General features: G+C 39.2%; 1 pseudogene; it reads right to left on the bottom strand.

Annotated features, from left to right (window-relative positions):
• Positions 1–14,326: 14,326 nt before the first annotated feature.
• On the bottom strand, positions 14,327–14,966 carry LOC114214641 (actin-related protein 2/3 complex subunit 3 pseudogene; annotated as a pseudogene).
• Between the last annotated feature and the right edge of the window lie 1,148 nt (positions 14,967–16,114).

Below are 16,114 nucleotides of genomic sequence, written 5' to 3'. Positions count from 1 at the left end.
GGAGAAGCAGGCTCCGCACAGAGCAAGGAGCCCGATTCAGGACTTGATTCCAGGACCCTGGGATCATGACTTGAGCCAAAGGCAGATGCTTAACCAACTGAGCCACCCAGCCATCCCTGCTCTTTGGTATTTTAAATTCTGCATTCTCCACAAAGATTAACACGTAACACTAATCTGTGTTACAGAGGTTCCAGCCAAGAACCGTCTTTTCTATCCTCTCCTTGAAGGATCTCGGACACAAGCTTGGACCAATTTGCGAATCACTGGTCAGTGCTGCTCTGAGAAACAGATATCCAGCTCTGCAGAAACGAACCCAAATAAACTGTAGAATTCACCAGGGACAAGGCCTGTAGCTCCATCTGACACCACTCCATCAGAGTACCAGCTGCCAGGTTCCGCTTTTGGCCACGCAGAGGTTGGGTGGCCGATCAACAACTATGCAGTAGGGCTAAGACAGAGGGGAGCTAGCCAGAGTGCTGGAACCCTGCAAGGGGGACGCATTATCTCCCACATGAAACCTTTTCCTTTTGAACAGAGGTCCACAATGAAAAGTAATAAATCTCCCTTCATTTCAGTGACAGGAAAGTTTGTAATTATTACTTTCACTTTTGGAAAGCCCACAGAAAGGAAATGTACAGGGGTGCCTGTATGGCTCAGATGGTTGAGTGTCAAAGTCTTATTTCAGCTCAGGTCTTGATCTCAAGGTTATGAGTTTAAGCCCCGCATTGGGCTCCATGCTTCAAGGCAACTTCTGAAATGCCCCCATAGTTGCTACAAGTGAAATCTGCTGTGTGTTTGGAGGAGGAAGTTTTCTTTTTATTACAGGAGTTTGGGACAGATTTTTAGAGGAAGTGGTATTTGAGCTGCACCTGGAAGGATAAGGAGAGTCATAACAGGAAGATGTGCAAATCAGCAGGAATAGAAAAGTGTAGAGTATTTTGAGATATGAAAGGACCAAAGGAACTTGCTATGTCATTAAAGGGAGCCCACTTAAAGTGGGAACCAAAATTTCATAAGTAATGCAGGGAAATCTGATTGAAAATGTATCTCAAAAATAAAACAAAAACTTAAAAAATAAGTTTAGTTTACAATGTTATATTTATATATTACAATTTGTCAATTATAATCACAGTGATGTGCTAAATTTTAAACAATGGATCAAGATGTGTGTGTATGTGTTTGTGTGTAATATTTTTCACATAATTTTATGGTAACATGAGATGACCTGTTTTACTTTATTCTTGAGTTTCACAGATTGGCCATGAGGAGGTCATACTTGCAAAAATATGTGAGAGCTCAATTAATTTCTTCTACATCATTTTTATGAACCTCATAAAATGTTTCATTGTTTTTATAATGTTCACAGTTCCACTGGCAATCAGTTCAAGTTGTATTTACCTTGTACTGAAGGACGTTGACACTGTCTGATGATCAATGAGAAACCAAGAGATTAACTCAAAGTGTACAGATGTTCAAGGAGGTTCTAAGTTTATATATATTTTTTCCCTTGGCAAATATTTTTCCTGTTCTTATAGCTTTGACTTCCTTTTGGAATATCATTACCATGGAAATTCTGATAAATACCCACGTAATAAGGATCCCTGATGGTTGACTTTGACTAGAATATAAGATCTACTTTGAGAAGCTGTGGGTAATAAGGATGACAAGGTTAATGAGGCCTCGAACACTGGGATGAAAAGGTGGGGCTTTCTTTATTGACTTAATGGACAATAGGGAGCCACTGAAGGTGTTTGAGCACAAGACTGAAGTAAACAAAACTATCCTTTAGGAAGAAGTGTCTGGCAGGGCTGGGGAAGATAGGCTGCAGGAAAGGCTACCGGTATGTGTACAGTTAGGAAGCTGATGTAATCCGTCAACACTCGTGTTTCCTTACAGAATGTCTATGGGGAAAGGCAAAGACGCCTCGTTTATCAATGCTTTCTGTCCTCCTTTGACTTCCATTGCCATTGATAGTGATGCACACCTTCATTTATCTTTGTAGGATGAGACATTTCTCAGAGTCATTTGCATGTTTTAAGCAGCCCACATAGAGACTAATGTGATTGGCAATTTGGAACATATTGTCTTTATTCAGCTCCAGAATCATGCCTAAGGGAAGAAGGATTAAGTAAGAAGGAAAACAGCCCCCCCTTCTCACCTCAATGAAAACTTGAAATTAATTTTTCATCTTGTGATGTTTACTTTTGAAGTAAAATAAGTGAAAAGGCTGGACTTTTTATTTATTTATTTTTTTTAGGCTAAAGACTTAGTGAAGTCCCTGAGATTAAGAATAGTTGTTATTTTTTAAGGCATCTTTCTAAAGCAATTTATTTAATACAACTATATGCTATCCTTTCGGAGCCTCAAATGAAGTGACATAAGTCATGTACTTTTTCTGGAATGTTCCATGAAAATACTTTTTAACTATGGTACTTAAAAAAAACCCTGAATATATCCACACTTCCCTTCATTCTTCCTTTTCACAGCTCCCTAACCACCCCCCTCACACACACACACTCACTAAACAAAGGATGTGTTCTAGTAGGAGCAGGATAAATGAAGGTTCAGTAGAAGAAAATTAACATGTCCAAATAAGAATTTTGGAAGTCAGGCTTTCATTCTCTCAGTTGAAGGCTCTGAAAATCTGCACTTAGCCACCATAAACCAGTAATGGGTCCATTTCCTGAACAAATGGTAACAATGACAAAAAAAAAAAAAAGAGCAGGGTAAGTGCCCCCTTAGAATAATAAATGTTTTGAAATGTTTCAAAGGGTGTTGCTGGCAGGTAGAAGGGCCTCAAGGCTATTAGTCCATTGCTCATTTTCTAAAGCTTCTGGGGCTAAGGATCTTGCAAATGATTTTTGTAACTCTTCACTGGCTTCTGTCCAGAGCCTCTCCTATAAACAATCCTGAATGCTATGAAAACCAGAAAAATCCTAAATTGAACATAATGATGATTTCTTTACTTTCAATCAAGTACTTTACCTGAAAGGCTCAGCAACTAGTTCTTGGCAAGATAATGAAGGCAGCAAACACATTTCCTACCCCTGTCAGGAAAGTAGTACTTCATGCTGGTAATGTTCTAGCAAAGAATAAGGCAGAGAGGTCACTGCCCTCAAAACATTAACTTTTTTGAGGGAGGAGCAGAAAAGAAAAAAATGAATGCAATAAATTCCATTATGGCTTAGTGCAATGAAAAGATGGGAGCGGGAATATTTATTGAAGAGTAGGGGGAGCTGCTTCACCCAAGTTTATCAGGGAAGGCCTTCCTGAGGAGGTAACAGTTGAATAGGAACTTATACATATTTGGACTTGAATTCTTATTTATTTATTTATAAGATTTACTTATTTATTTCAGAGAGAGAGGGAAAGAAAGAGGATACGCCTTGGGGGAGGGAGAAGGAGAGAGAGAATCCTCATGTAGACTCCCCACTGAGCCCAACTCAGGGTGATCCCAGGACCCTGAGATCATGACATGAGCCAAAATCAAGAGTCAGATGCTCCACCCACTGGGCCACACAAGGTTCACCTGGACTTGAATTCTTATTTAAACTCAAAGTCAGGTTGAGCACAGTGATCTAAGTTTAGTCTTCCCAAAACAAACTCTAGGTTTCAAAAACTGGTATGTACTTTCCACAGCCTTACAAAGGTGCTTCCTTTCCACATGCGTGACATGGAGCAAATAGGGAGCTTATCCTTTCATGAACCACGTTGTGGAGTAAGAAACTCTCTTACAAGTTTTATAGAAAAGGTGAAATAAATGAACAATTTTATGGAGTTGTGGGGTTTACCATTCCCATGTTACAGACTAGGAAATGGGAAGTCAGAAAGGTTAAGTGAGTTAATTGCCAAAGCTCACATGCACAAAAGATAGAGGAACCTTGGTGTCCTTAGTACCATGTTTCTCAAAGTTTCTAAAACAGTTTTTCAATTTTGATGATGTATTAGTTCTCCATTGCTACATGACAAATTATCCCCAAATTTAGCAGCTTATAACACCAAACATTATCTCACAGTTTCTATGAGGCACAGCCTCTGACTCAGTCTCTCACAAGATTGTAATCACAGATCAGCTGGGCTATAGGCACCTCAAGGCTTGACTGGAGGAGGATCCACTTCCACCATCACACACTTGGGTTGGCAGCTTTCAGGCCCTCATGGGCTATTGGCCAGAGATATCAGTTCCTTCCATGTGAACCTCTCCATAGGGCTATTCACAACATGGCAGTTCACTTCCCTCAGAGAAAGGATGAGAGGGAGAGAGAGACAGAAAGAAAGCAAACAAGATGGAAAGCAGAGTTTTCTGTAACCTAGTCATGGAAGTGATAGCCCATCACTTTTACCACAATCTATTTATTAGAGCTGAGTCACTGAGTCCAGCCCACACCGAAGGGGAAGAAAATACAAAAGGCATGGGTACAAGGAGGGATAATTGGAAACTATTTTGGAGGCTGCCTACAAAAAAGGTTATTTTTAAAGTAGTATATAAGTCAAAATAAATTTTTCCTTAGATAGCTATTTAAAAATTCAATATTGTATTTTGGGGTACATGATTAAATTGAATACCTCATCAAACTAATGATTAGAGATTAAAAATAACTTCATTGTTAAAATGGGGGGAAAAACAGAATTGATAATAATGTTAGCCTGAAATTTGAAAGATTCAAACTGAAAAGTGAAACTTGAAACATGCAAATATCTTTTTCATTTTACTGTTTCAACATCATCAATTTAATTCCAGGAAAACAAAATCACTCATCAATTAATGTCAATTTGGATTTTATGGATTGGTTGTTTTATTTGTCTTTATTTGTAAACTTCACAGCAACCCTTTGGAGTAGGTGCTGTAATTGGCCTCACTCTACAACTGGGGGGACTTTGACCCTGATTGGTAAGGCAACTTGCCCAAGGTCAATAATGAGTAAGAGCTACAATTTAGCATAAGAATCTGACCGCAGAACCCACACTCTTAAACAATTTTGGTGAGATTCTGAATCACAAAGAAAATAAACAATTTAACATAGGTCACCAACTCACTTGTAAGGGACTAGCCCACATCTATTTGTTGAGGTACACTGGTTGAGAACCAGATGGACTCATTTCCACTTCCCTTCAATCCAATGACATCCACTTTGCACTAGCAAATAATTAAGCTAAAGGAACATCTCAAGTGTGTTGACACGTCTGATTTATCACACATCCAACCATCCAATTGGCCAAACATCCATCCATGGACTCATCCATCTATCTAACACTCTTGACTAAATTACACATCCATCTATCCTTTCTTCTAATCCTCCCAGTTCATCTGCCCTAAATCTGTGTTTCTCGAACTCCAGCCCTTAACAATCTGACCTCAATATCTATAGTCATATCTGCATACTACTTATTCTATTAAATTTTTTTTAAGATTTTATTTTTAAGTAATCTCTACACCCAATGTGGGGCTCGAACTCACAACTCCGAGATCAAGAGTCTCACGTTCTACCGACTGAGCCAGCCAGGTGCCATTCTATTATAATTTTATAAAATATCTACTTTACTTTAAAAAATACAAATGCCTCATTTGGCTTTACTCTAATATTTGTGAATTTGAGGGCTTTATGTGGAAGCTTATTTTTCTCCAAATACACTTGAAAATAAATTCATGGGTTAATTTTTTAAAAGTATTTTACCTATCATAATTACCAAACCTTGGGATTCAGTTTGCCCATCTCCTAAAGTGTTAGAAAGAGGGGAGGAACAGGTGTGCCCCATTGTCTTTACCTCAAGACCTGCCCCACAGGGTGGGGGCAGGCTGAGAATCTGGACCCAGAGACCCACCTTAACCTGAGGCTCTGGGAAAGGGGGGATGGTAAAGAACTCTCTCGCTCCACCCACTCTCAGGCTATGTGCAGTTGACTGGTTTGAAATGAGATTGTTTTCCTGAACACCTGTGGGGCCATCCTTGAGTCAATATTTCATATTCATTAACTAAATGAACAGCTGGAGGCGGGTAAAGCCTTTCTGTGAAGGCTGCTTTCAGATCTTGCTAAATCAATACCCCTCCCTTGATTGTTCCCCCTTCCTGTAGCTGCACTTGACTCTCTCCTGAACATGCGCTTCTGGACCTGGATGTTGTAGCCTACCTTGACATTGTCTGATGCCAACTGGGGGCCTCAGAAATAAGTGTACTGGGGCTATTAAAGTGCATGAAAATAAAGTGTAGGCTAGCCACTCAGACCCAAGAAGGTCTTTTTGAAGGCTCGGGAGAAGTTCTTCCTGCCCACCTCCCCTCCTGTCCCTCTCCTTTGTGGCTCTGTTCTGTCTCCTCCCTCCCTCCCTCCCTCCCTTTCTTCCTTCCCTCCACCTTCTCCCTGAGCCCCTTCCTTCTGGTCCTGTCCTTCCTTCTTTATCTTCATCTCTCTCCTTCTTCTTTCTCCAACTGCTTAATTCAAAAAAGATTTCTTAAATAATCTATGTGTTTATTTCAGGCCTATTGTTATGGAGAAGACTATTTGGAGCAAGTGAAAGAGGTACCAGTTAAAATGATCCCTTAGTTTACTGGAGGTTTGGGAGGCGGGGGAGGTTGACTACCTACCTCTAGGAGTTTTTGTAGAATATCAAATAAAATAATGTTCCTAAACATGTGTTTGGCATATGGAAATTTCTCTAAATGCTAATTTTATTATTTTCTTCTCCATATCCATTAAAAAGAAATAATTTCTGACCACCTTTTTTTTTAATAAGGCCACTATCCATTAAAAAGAAATAATTTCTGACCACCTTTTTTTTTTTTACTAAGCCACCAGACAATAAAACTAGATTATTATTTGGGACTACAAACATATTTGACAGATATTAAATTTTTTTTAGGCCTTGCCTTTTTCTGAGCGACTGACTTAGGTACTCTTTCTCTTTATCCCTTAGTCATGTGGCTCCACGGAATAATGTTAGTTGCAAAACTGATCATGCTTTGCTTTCCTATGCTTGGGAGAAAGAATTCATTGTAGTATTTAAAGGTGTTAAGAGATGCTCTTTCTCACTTCTTAAATATTCTTAGGGCGCCCTCTTCTGTTTCCTAACAGTGGTACTGCAGATTATTATTCTGATTTAGGCTGAAAAATGGGATGCAATTATTCTGTGTTAAAACATGCATGAAAGTAGGATAGTGTTAGCATCAACTCCAGCTGGCAGTGAAGCCAAAGGATGCAAAGATGGGACTGGACAGTCTATGTAGGATTGTCAGAGAATCATAACAATCATCACAAAAATAATGTTTGCAGAGAAATGAGATATTATGATCCCTTATTACACGTGAAAAGAGGGGGAGAAATATTTCCTACTACTTATGGACTCTCCCAAGTGAGGATTATTCCTTGGTTGTTTAAGATGTAAGTAGGTGACTATTTTCCTTCCTTCTTAGGACCCTCTGACTATAAGCAACTGAAACCAGTGAGATTTATTTTGAGCAAAAGGAGGGAAATTATTATAAGTATAGGAGTCGAGGGCAGACTCCCCTAAGGTGGGCCATCTGGCATGTGGATTATTGAGTTGAAGTTAACTGAGATTCTGTGGACTCAAGAAAAACTTTTGTCCCTCCCTTAACTACATAGAAGAATCTAAATTAGGTTTTTTTCAGAATAAGAGTTACTATCAGAGATAAATTTTATCAGAGTAACCCATCTATGTGGCAGGGCAAATATTTGTTTACCAAATATTTGCTTTTTCATCTTCCTGTGAATTATATTCCTTCCCTCTGAAGTCCCAAACCCCTACTCCCTTCTCCTTAGTTCAGAATGACATAGATACCTCATTTTGCCTGCCTTTGGAATTTCCATGTCTATGTGGATTCTCCATATGTACACTACTGAATTTGATTTTTTTTCCTGTAATTCTGTCTCATGTCAGTTTGATTCATAGTCCAGCTAGAAGAACCTTTGAGAGGACAGGACTCTTTGCCCCCTCACAAGATACAAGGGTGTCTCACAGAACCCAAAGACCAGGGGTTCTTGGGCAGAGACCAGAACTTGGCACAGCTGAGCCACCAGGACTGAAATTCTACTCTCTGCTATTTCTCACTCAGCTTCCAACTTTCCGCTTTCTAGTTTCTTCTTCTGCCTCTGAGTTCTAAGTCTGCATGTCTGGGACTCTCTGGGACCAATACTCTTTTTTTGTCTCCGTGACAAATTACCAGGGGACAGAGAATCAGAGTGCTGTTGTTAGAATCAGGTGTCCGGCCCTGAACCAATATGGTCAGAGGAGCAGGATGCAGCAGAAACATAGAACTCACTCTTGCAGAGTTCCTGGAAAGAGTTCTTCAATCAAAAATTGATGTCTGAGCTACTTGAGCAACTAACTGAAAGCCAAAGATGGGCTTAAGTGTATTCTGTTCCTCAAGGAGGAACTTCTGAAGCTTATAGCCCAGCCCCTCCCCTTCCAAGTGGCAACATCCTGATCAGTGAGGCCACTGAGGTCAGGGCCAGAGACAGAGATGTCCTCCATAATTATCAGCCACAAACAAATATCTAAGGACATACTCTGAGAACCCTCAGGAGAGTAACAAGCTCGTACCTAAGTCTGGGAAAGTCCTAGAAGCATTACTGACAACTCTAATAGAGAGGGCTTTTTCTGTGAAATGGTAATACATTATTGTTATTCTTAAAGCAATGCATATTTTTCACTGTCCCCAAATCGTATGGAAAAGTAACACAATAGTCACTGAAACCCCCTCTAGTTTCTATGCATGCCAAGAAACAACTAATGATAACACTTGAAAATAGATCATACTCTTACAAAGAAACAGGCCCCAAATGGAATCACTTAGGTTCAGCCTCACCAAGACTTAGTCCCTAACCTACCTATAGTTTCAGCCTCTCCTAGAAGTGGAATTTTAAGCCAATCTGTCTGGAATTTCCTGATCAGCACTAGTGAGGTAACCTACATGATGAGACTCCCCATCCTTCTCCTAAGGGAAGGTGACCTTCCCTAAACAATCCTTTCTCTTCTTTTGCAAATAACGTCTTGCCCCACCCTCCTTCCTATAAAAATCTTCTGTTTTGTACAGTTCCTCAGAACTCCTTTCTACTTGTGAGATGGGATAAATTCATGAATCATTGAATAAAGCCATTTAGATCTTTAAATTTACCCAGAATTTGTTTTTTAACAATACCAAAATATTTTCCTATGAGTATGCAAGATTGTATATAGGGATCCACCATGATATGTGAGACAGAACTTGAGGTGCAGGAACGTACCATTCCTTTATTTTTCTAAAGTAACCCAGTCGCTTGCCAGAGTTGGTACATCTTGCATTTTGATGTCATGTGTACATGTGTGCATGTGTGTAGGTGGGGGGAGACTTTCCTACCTTAAAGTTATACTGAAATGTTTGAATTTATCTAGTCCAGAAATATGGTGAAGGGTCTCTGGTCCTCAATCCACCAGAGTCTCTCTCCTTGTGCTCTCAGCTTGATGTCCACACTTTCTGTGCCACGCTCGAGGTTGAGGTTCCCCATGACTCTAAGCACCATGCTCTAGCCCAGCTCCCTGGGCTTCAGTTTATGCTGCTTTTCCCTTTCAGGGTTCTTTGACCTGTGGGTGTTTCACAGGGTCATTCTACCATTCCTAGAACCACTCAAAGCTTTAATCCTCCCAAACTCCAGAGAACTGACTTTCTTCCTCAAAGTCCCTTTATATGACCCCCTCACCACCATCACCACTACCTTTGGGTGACAATTCTAACTTGCCCACAAGAACTTTTTTTTTTTAAGATTTATTTATTTATTTGAGAGAGAGAGAACAGGGGAGGGGCAGAGGGAGAAGAACAAGCAGACTCTCTGCTGAGCATGGAGCCCCACGCGGGTCTCAATCCTACGACTCTGAGATCATGACCTGAGCTGAAATCAAGAGTCAGCCGCTCAACCAACTGAGCCACCTAGGTGCCCCAGAATCTGCTTTTAAATTAACTATAAGGGCAGGTAATTGTGGGGTGTCCTGATCTGGTGGGGGCCAGCAGTGCCCAAAGTAAAAGAAATCACCAACGCAGAACAAAAAAGACAGAAGTTTACTGAATACACTTCAAGGGAGAAAGGAGAGAATGTCTGCCATGAGAATGGAGTGAAGGAGCATGGGGACATAGGGAATTTTCCCTTTTTTGGTAACTGTACCCTATTGTAAGTAGCCCATTAGTCAGTTAGGGCCTATGGCCTAATGAGCCTGTTTGCGTTCAGCTCAGTGGTCACTGTGGGCCCTTTTGCCTTGCTCAAGTCTCTATTGCTCAAGCCTGTTGCCTAAAAGCTGCCTCTACAGTAATTAAACCCTATAATCTGGCTGTACTCTACCTAAACTTATTTCTTTATATTATGGTCATCTAATAATTTGACACTTCTTCAATATATGTACAGTATGTAAATAATTACTGAAATCTATAGCTTTGTGTTAATTATAGCATTCGTTTTTGAAAGTCCCCTAAGATCCAGACACTATGCTAATTTCTTAACTTTCATTAGTTTTGATCCCTACAATAATTTACGTATAGGGAAACTGAAATTCAGTCATTTACCAAGGTTATAGAGCTGTGCTATCAAATAGAAATATAGGTGAGTCACAAAATTTCACATATAATGTGAAGTTTTAAATTTCAAATTTTAAATTCCATAGGGAACTTAAAATCTTCTAGAGTCCATGTGAAGAAATATTAATTTTTAAAATATATTTTAATTCAACATAGCTAAAAGATTACCATTTTAACATGAAAATCAATATAAAAATTGATGAGTTATTTTATAGTTTTTGTACCAAATCTTCAAAATATGCAGTGTGTTTTTTTTCACTGACAGCACATCTCAATTTGGACTAGCTGATGAAAACATCATTTAAATAATTCTGCCACATCGTCACTAATCGTCAGGGAAATGCAGATCAAAACCACAATGAGATATCGCCTCATACTGTTAGAATGGCAATTATCCAGAAGATAAGAGATAAAAAGTATTGATGAGGATGTGCACTGTTGGTAGGAATGTAAATTGGTGCAACCACTACAAAAATGGTATGGAGGCTCCTCAAAAAATTAAAAATAGAACTACCATGTGATCCAGTAATTCCACCACTGGGTATTTACCCAAAGAAAGCAAAAATACTAATCCAAAAAATATAAGCACCCCTGTGTTTATGGCAGCATTATTTACAGTAGCTAAGGAAGCAAGCCAAGTGTCCATCGGTGGATAAATGAATAAAGAAGATGCCATATATATACACAATGAAACATTATTCAACCATAAAAAAGGATATTTTGAGGGCATTATGCTAAGTGAAATAAGTCAGAGAAAGGCACTGAGTTATCTCACTTACATGTGGGATCTTAAAGAAAAACAAAAACAAAGATGAACCCATAATACAGAGAACAGATTGGTGGTTGCCAGACACAGTGCTAGACAGTGCGCAAAATGAATTAAAGGGAGTCAAAAGGTACAAACTTCCAGTTATAAAACAAATAAGTCCTGGAGATGTTAAGTATAACATGGTGATTATAGTTAGTTATTGTATTGTATACTTCAAAGTTGCACAGAGTAGATCTTATCACAGGAGGAAAAATTGTTAACTCTAGGTGGGGATGGATGTTAACTAGACTTATGGTGGTGATTGTTTCTCAATATATACAAATATCAAATCATTATATTGTATACCTGAAACTAATATAATCTTATATGTCAATTACCAGGGGTTGTTACTTTCACTAGTGCTCCCGGCTGTGTACTGAGGCCAAGTGGAAGTGATCGAAGGTCTGGTCAGCCAGCAGGTAATTAGAACTCAATGAGGCCTGGCTTTGTCAGTTAGGCTGCCTCAGGAAGGAGCCACAGCGACCCCTTCATGGGTTTTTGTTAAACCTCATAGGTATTTTTTTAATTTTATTTTTATCAAGATACAATTTACATACAGTAAAATTCATCTGTTTTTCAGTGTGTAGTTCTATGAGTTTTCATAACCACCACCACAATCAAGATATATAGTATCTCCTCCCCAAATTCTTGTGCCCCTTTGCAGAGAATCCCTACTCCACCCTGGCCTCTGGCAATCACTTCAGTTTTCTGCCTATTCCAGAAAGTCATATAAACGTATTTATAGAGTATGATTCTGGACTATACTTCTGAGATTCATCCATGTTGTTGTGTGTATTATTAATTCATTCCTTTTTTATTACTGTGTAGTATTCCACAGTATGGCTATGCTACCTTTTTTTTTTTTAATCCATTTATCAGCTGACAGATATTTGGATTGTTTTAGCTTTGTAGATTACAAATAAAACTGTTATAAACATTTGTTTTTGTTTGTTTTAAAGACTTATTTATTTATTTGAGAGAGAGAGAGAAAGAGCACGAGTGGGGGTAGGGGCAGAGGGAAAGGGAGAAGCAGATTCCCCGCTGAGCACAGAGCCTGACTCAGGGCTGGATCTCACAATCCTGAGATCATCACCTGGGCTGAAATCAAGAGTCGACGCTTAATGGACTGAGCCACCCAGGCGCCCCTAAAACTGTTATACAGATTTGTATACAAAACCTAGAGGCAGTCTCATTTGAATTTTATAAATTTTATAAATAATTTCACAGTATTTCAGTCACATGCTATGTTGGCCTCCCCAAGATGTTAAATTATATATATATACATACACACACACATAATATTTAAATAACATGAAGAGCCATATATACTAGCTACTTAAAAATAATGTAAAATTAGTAAAACATTTTCAGCTGTTGACTCCTGGAACATTCAGTTCAGGATCAGCAAGAGCTATTCATTTGAGATTTTGAGCTTGTTCATTGTATTTTTCCCCCCACATATTCTTTTCCTTACTGGTATTCACACAAAGCAGTAATATAATAAATATTTCCCTTTGGTTTTGTTCCACATCAACTGATCTTATTTGCTTACCCCCCCACACTGCCCTAGACTGGGGCTGAGATGTTCAATCTTTGGCAACATGATGATTTACAACTGCCTATCAGTGTTCCCATGAAATAGAGAAAAATGGGATCCTTCTGAAAAAAAATATTGCTTTTACCCAGGAAACTATTGGTACATCTGGTGGATTTCACTTTGAATACTTACCATTTAACCCAGAGATCTAGATTTCTTATCTTTTTTAGATATCTAAAAAGAATGGCCTTGGGGCACCTGGGTGATGTAATCAGCATGGAGTCTGCTTGGGACTCTCTTTCCCTCTTCTTCTGTCCCTCCCCACCCTGAGCTCGCTTGCTCTCTCTCTCTCAAATAAATAAATAAATCTTTAAAAAGAATGGCCTTGACAAGTGCTATGTTTTCAACTATCATGCCAGCCAACTGACTAGGACAAAAATTAAAATTTCCCCATTGGTTGCATGGCTAAATATTTTAGTTCCGCTCTAGAAGAGAAGCAGGTAGTTGAACTAAAATGAGCATGCTTTACAAAATTCACACCTGTATGTGACAGCTGCAGAGCATGGACTCCAAGTTACTGTATGTTTCTTGATGGTCTCACTGATGCTTACCATATTATTTCCTGACTATTTAAGGGAGGAGGAATATTCATCAGAGAAGAGAATATTATTCTTCTTTTGTTTGTTTCTATACCCAAGCACTGGGTTCCTACTATGCATTTTGGAGCATCAGAAGACTGAAGCTCTGTGATTATGAGTGAATCAGATTTGATCTTAGGTATCCAGAAAAAAGAAAAAAACAGCAATAATAATTGATGTCATTTATTAAACATTTGCCACTTGGCTGATATTGTGCAGAACTCTATTCATTGCAGTATTTTTATTACTCACAAAAATAACCCCACAAATTAAATACTTTTACCCCCTTTTTACAGATGAAAACACTGAAGCTTACGGAGGTTAAATGGCTTATGATGGCACAGTTAGTATGTGGTAGAGCTGGGTTTGGAATATAGTTGTATTTGACTCCAAACTTATGCATGTTAACCACTAACATTTAATTGCCTCCTGGGTCTGTCCAATATTCCCTTAACTCTTTTATCTGTTGGAAATAGTGGAATTGATATGGCCTATATGCTTGACTGAATACTTTGATTTTCTTAAGCTCTTATTCATGGACATAGCCCCCATTATGCCTTCTGTGGAGTCCATTTGTTGTCTAGTCTGTATTTTTCCCCAATGTATTATTGTGATGATATTTTTTTTTGTTTTTGTTTTGACATGGAATGTTAGAAATTTCTTTATTCTTACTTATTTTTATTAAGCACCAGCTTAATACTGCAGAAAATTTCAAATCACCCATTCTTCCCTCCCCGCCCCAAATTCTTGATAAAGAGCTCTTCAAGTGAAGACATGCTCTCTTCTCTCTTCTGTATAAAACTTTATCAAATAAAGGCAAATAACTGTGTACACCTTGCTGTGAAAGGCTGCCCACGGCTGTGGAAAGTGTCTGCTCAGGCTCCTTTCACTGTCCAGGTCCTGAAAGACTCTTGTTCATGAACTGTCTCTTCACAAAGCAAGTCCACCACTTGCTAGGTTTATCATTCTGAGGGTCAAAAACTTTCTCACAAAGTCTCAGTCCAGTCTCTTGTCTCAGCTGCTGTAAGTAGGCCCTCATCACCTCATCTTCCTGTTTGTTTGCAGGTTTGGCATAAATTGCATTAAGTGGAAAACCAGGCTCTCCAGGAAAGGGAAAATTAGTGATTCCCAGTGTATACATTTCTTTTTCACCTTGGCTTTTGGAATTGCACTTTTGGAGTTTCTTTAGACACTCAGAAATGTAGAGAGTTATATATATATCAAGGTTCTATCAGCTTCATTCTTAATCTCATAGTTTTTGAAGAAGACATTGGCCTTAAAGTAATAGATGGCTTCATCCACAATATCTGTATCTTTTGTCTCTCTAGGGGCAGGTCCTTTGAACTGATTTCTGATAGGCAACAGAGTTTCCATGTTTCCAATGAGTTTGGTGTCAGGGTCCATGAGAGAAGAGTGGTAAGCCGGCATCTTGCCGGCGCCCATGTTTCAAGCCAGACGAGGAGGTTGGGGTTCGAGCGCGGCGCTTCTGGTCCGGGGGCGCGGGCGGGGTAGGCGGAAGTTAGGCGGAAGGGCGTGATGATATTTTATTTAACTCTAGATGTTAAATAGACTCTGGAAGACAGGATTTTTTTTAGGTTACTTTCACAAATAACTTTCTTTTGGATACACAGGTGGCATTTGATTTCTGAAGCTACCTTGGGTGGAATGCTGAAGTTCAAAAGAGCCAGAGAAAGGAAGGTGAAGTGTTCAGGCTGAGAGCTATGCCAGTAACCATAATGATACTTTGTAAAACCTCAGTTGCTTCTGCCTCCCAACTAATATTTGAGTAAATATTATGACTTATTTTAAAGATGAGAAAACTATAGCTCAGAAGGATGAAGAGGCATGTCCAAGGTCCCTCGGCGAGTAAGTAGTGGGGGATTGATTTAGGCTTCTGTTTCTTTTTAGAAATTTTCAGTCTTTCTCTTCATCTTTCCTGAACTGGAAGAAGAACCCTCATTTCTTTGTGCTGTTTACTACCAGCGTGGTGGTGGCAGTTTGAAGGCAGCTCCTTAAACATTCTGAAATATTTATCTGCTTTCTGAGATAAGAGAACATTGAGAACTGGATGTGCTTTTACTTTGGCCCAACTGGGATGACACCAATGTTCTGTCTCGACAGAAGAAGCAAAATAGGCCAGTAGGAGGTGGGTGGAAATGAGTAAATCTAGATGTGTCCAGGCGGTATCATTCCTATTTAATGTTGATGAAATTATATCTGGAAATATGTTTTATGTGTGGATTAGGTTCTAAAACTATCTAGTAAGTAGAAAATTGCATAGAGACAAAATTATCCTTAAAAATTCCTGAGTAAGAAGAAATGGGCACTGAACAATTGTCTCAAGGGTTTCCTTAGGCTGATTATGCTCCAATATTGGAACAGATTGCTGTTTCTTCAATGGAGCACAAGGTGAAAGCTGGTTTGGGGGAAGGTGTCGTGTTGCATAACCACCACTTCTCTTGAAGTGTCTGTAAGATGTGCACACCAGGGGCAACACAGCATTTGCATATCTCCCCGCCTAAATTCACGATGGGGCACAGTCACATGCATTGATGCCATCTTCCCATCTGCTGTGC

Source organism: Eumetopias jubatus, unplaced genomic scaffold (genome assembly GCF_037043125.1).
Source record: "Eumetopias jubatus isolate StellerSeaLion01/CBP00866 unplaced genomic scaffold, mEumJub1_p1.0 scaffold_1, whole genome shotgun sequence".
Taxonomy (NCBI): Eukaryota; Metazoa; Chordata; class Mammalia; order Carnivora; family Otariidae; genus Eumetopias; species Eumetopias jubatus.
Note: the sequence above shows the minus strand (reverse complement) of the source record. Positions and strands in the feature narration are given on the sequence as shown.